This window comes from Mus caroli, chromosome 13, assembly GCF_900094665.2.
Source record: "Mus caroli chromosome 13, CAROLI_EIJ_v1.1, whole genome shotgun sequence".
NCBI lineage: Eukaryota > Metazoa > Chordata > Mammalia > Rodentia > Muridae > Mus > Mus caroli.
Genome location: NC_034582.1, coordinates 60,488,751 through 60,492,960, shown reverse-complemented (window position 1 = coordinate 60,492,960; position 4,210 = coordinate 60,488,751).

Below are 4,210 nucleotides of genomic sequence, written 5' to 3'. Positions count from 1 at the left end.
CCCAGCTTAGTTTTTTATAATGAGAAATTTTATTGAAAATTCTTTCTTCAAAAAATGAGAGGGAATTGTTACTCTATAGAGAATTGTATCAAATAATTTAAGAGTAAAGAGCATCTTCCTTAGTCTTTATTGAAGAAAGGAAGAGATTAGACAGTATATCAAAGCCACAAGATGAACCATAGAAAAATACATCTAAGCAATATTAAGAAAAAAACTAAATGAAATATAAGAAATTTGATTTTGAAATCTCAACTTACAATTACCTGCTAATGACCAGGTTAAATTTATGTGTTTAATAGAAACATGGCATAATCATGAAAGTCATTCAATATAATATGCCAAATTTAAAAAATGAAAGAAAAACACCTGATCATTCTGGAAAATGACAAAATTCGACAACTTTGAAGAAAATAGCAGGTTAGCAGGAATAATGTAGAAACAGCATAGGAGGGAAGTGTTTCCTATAAAAGACTGAGATGGAAAATTCATAAACAGCATTACGTTCACTAGGAAGTATTGAAATATATTCAAGGGTGTGAATAAATCAAAAATGCCTGTTTCAGCACAAATATTCCACAACATACTAAATTTCTTTCAAGATCACTCAAACATTAAAAAGAAATAAACATACATGCTCATTAACATATACATTCACCTTGCATATATAGGTGTTTTTATCTTTGGAGCGAACACATTTAAGATGCACATTCACTAATTTCCAAATATATAAAGTATTACTGTATGTTGGTTGTGCTATAGGTCTACAGACCTAATTCAGCTTGTATGAAGAAATGCTACATTGAATTAAATCATGTGATATAAAATGTCAAAGACCAGCTTTGACACCAAAGGGTGAATTGAATCAGGCAGTGAGGTGTGGCATCCGTGACTAGTGTCAGTGCTGAAAGCAGCTGACTGGGGTCAGTGCTAAGGGAGGCTGACTGGTGTTGGTCCAGGTAGTGACTGACAGGAGCTGCTGCCTATGGCATCTAGCAATTAGAGAAAAGGAAAGGAGGAAAATCAAACACAGACACAGACACAGACGACACAGACACACACACACAGACACACACACACAGACACACACACACAGACACATAGACAGAGAGAGAGAGAGAGAGAGAGAGGGAGAGGGGGAGGGGGAGGGGGAGGGGGAGGGGGAGAGAAAAGCAAAAGTAGGCTCCAGCACTTTCTTTTTTCTCTTAACCCTTTCTTATATCCCTTAGGACAAAGTTTTTCTATTTAGAAAGAATTACCTCATAGCCACAAGTCACACATTTTCTGAAAACAATCACCACAAAAACATATTCTTCAAAAACATTAAAATTATCACACAAGAGGAAATTACAACAGTATTATTGATTGATTTTGAAACATATCTAACTAAACAATTCTTATCCTTCTTTTTTCCCACAGGCTGATTGTAACCCTAAAGCAATTATTCTTTTGTCATAAATTAACGAAGTTTAAGCAGACCAAGTCTATAGTAGCAAGTTTCTCCCTGTGCTTGGTTGACAACAATCTGTACTTAATAAGGAATAGGTCATGTGTTTTGCATCTTATTTTTGAAGTCTTGATCAGCTAGACTGGCTAATCATCTGTTTTCCTGTTTTTATACTTGTAATAGAATTGTTTGTTATTTGTTCATAATCTTTTTATTTTATGGTGCAAACCAAAAACCTATTACCACAACTCTAGATCACAAGGTACTCAGGCCCAACCAAGAGTGAATTCTTTCTTTCATCATTAACTTGTCCCAATTCTATTTTTCTTGCGAGTACAATTACATACTTGTAATGCATGAACACTCACTATGTTTTTTTCCCTAACTCATGGAGCTTTTGTCATTCTATGAAGAAGGGGCATGTTATATTCTCAATTCTAACTTTAAACTTTTTATCAACTACCCTAACTTGACAAAATTATTTAAATCAGGATAACTTCCTAAAATTACTTAAATCAAATCAGGAATTCCACCAAACATCTAAACAGCATTCTCAAGAACTTTCATCTTCATGTTGATCTTCAGAAAACTTATCCAAAAGTAAACACACCAGGTTATAGGCAGTGAGGGTCTCACACCAATCCAAATAAATGAGGAATGTGGCAATGAAAAACAAGAGAAGGAACATCCATAGCAGGGATGTGCCTCTCCAGAGTGCACTTGTCATAGCCAAGCAAGAAGATGGGCTGCCTCCAAGGAGCTCACTTGCCCACTGTTGGCTCTTCCTGCATGGTGCCGGCCAATAAAACTTCCTGCCATCTATAAAAGTCTTCAAAAAGTTAGATTTTCCATTTTCTAGGGATTTCATCCAAAGCCTGTCCCCTTACCATTCCTCTCATGGAGGCTATTTTTAAAAGAAAGCCTTCCATTCTCGTTAAGGCCCTTTCATGTTTAGATCTCCACATATTTTATTGTTTCTGTCTAATGCTCTCCTCATATCAAGGCTATGTCATGGTCTTGAGACTCTGTTATTCAAACAAATATCAAAGCTAAGGGGGGTTAAGAATTAGGTTTGGCTTTCTTTCTAGACCGGCTATTAGTGCTAGCTCTCATTTTATTTAATATTTTGTACAGAGTTGAAACGTAAGCTAACAATAATTCTCCAGCCCCCACTGCTTTATTCTTTTTTTTTTTCTTCACCAGGCTGCTTATTCATGTTCTGCTTATTCATTTTCTTTCACTATTTCCCCCTACTTTCTTCTTTTTCTCTCTCCAAACTTTTGTTTTAAAAAACCATTTGTAAGTGTTTTCAGTCCCATTCCACCCACTAATGGAATTCTGACTTCTGTCTGAGCATTCACACTTAGGGTCATCCCTTTAATATGATGTTTTCAAGACACCTGAGCCCTTTCTCGTGCCCCTCTCCTAGAACCAGACTGTTCAGAGCTGCAATTTGGTAGGGCCTAATCTGTTCCAGCCAGACCAATACAAGGTTCCCTGATTCTATGGCTACATCTAGCTATTCTAGAGGGGGTCACCATGCATACTTTAGGTGCTGGTACTGGATAACCTTCTTCCCCCAGGTCTCATGGCTAGCAGCATTGGTCTTTGCAATACTGAAAATAAACAGCCCTTGGAAATGCCTAAGACACTTTGAAGTCCATTTTTTCTCAGGGTTGATTGGCTAACCAACCCCTTCCCCCTTTCCAGTCTCTTTCTCTGTCTTCTTGGCCAAAGGTCTTTAAGCACACCTCTCCATATGAACAGCTACACATAACCTAAAGCCTGAAGCTGCAAGCCTATCTCCAGACTCTATGTATTTTTTTTTCTTCTAGTGAATTCATCACAACTTCCCAAAGTAACTTTTCCTCTCTGATCCTTTTTATTAATAGCATGTCACTTAGCATCCATGCCTTGACTCTTCAAAGCCAAAATTTCTGTCTATCTCCTTCCCAGTAAACTGCATATTAAAGTTCTGAGAGAAAAATAAGTTGGTTAACTTTCAATTAGGCTTCTTCAAAACATCATCAGAAATCATTCAAAAATATTCTCCTCAACACCTAAATATCCTTCAAATGATGAGTAGATAATGAAAATGTGGAACACTATGGAATAGTTTTCAGATATAAAGAAAAGTAAAATCATGTACTTTGCAGATAAATAGATGAAACTGGGAAAGACCATATTGAGTAAGGTAACCAAGACCCAGAAAGACAAATGTAAAATTTTCTCTTTCCTATTGGAGTCTCCTAGCTTTAAATCTTCAGATGTGAGTACATATTCTGTAGTAACTACAAAAACAAGAAATGTAAAAAGGGACCATTGCTAAGACAGGGAGTGGAGAAGCAATAGAGAGAAACATACCATTGTATAAGTGATCTGATCAAAAAAATGGAAAACTGAGGCCTCTAATTAGAGAGAGACACAGACAGAGAGAGAAATACAGAAGGAGGATGGAAAAATAATAGTAAACATATATGAAAAAGTCACAAGAGAACATACTATTAATTAACAATGTTTAAAAACTATAATAATGGAAGTCTGTATATAAATATACATGTATAGTTTAATTGAAAATTTCTTATCTGGGCTGACAATTCTCCCTCGGCTATTTCAAGATGTTTATTTTAACTAACCCATGTAAGAGAAAACTCTAAATCTTACAATTGTCTCTTTCTTTCTTTCTTTCTTTCTTTCTTTCTTTCTTTCTTTCTTTCTTTCTTTCTTTCTTTCTTTCTTTCTTCCTTCCTTCCTTCCTTCCTTCCT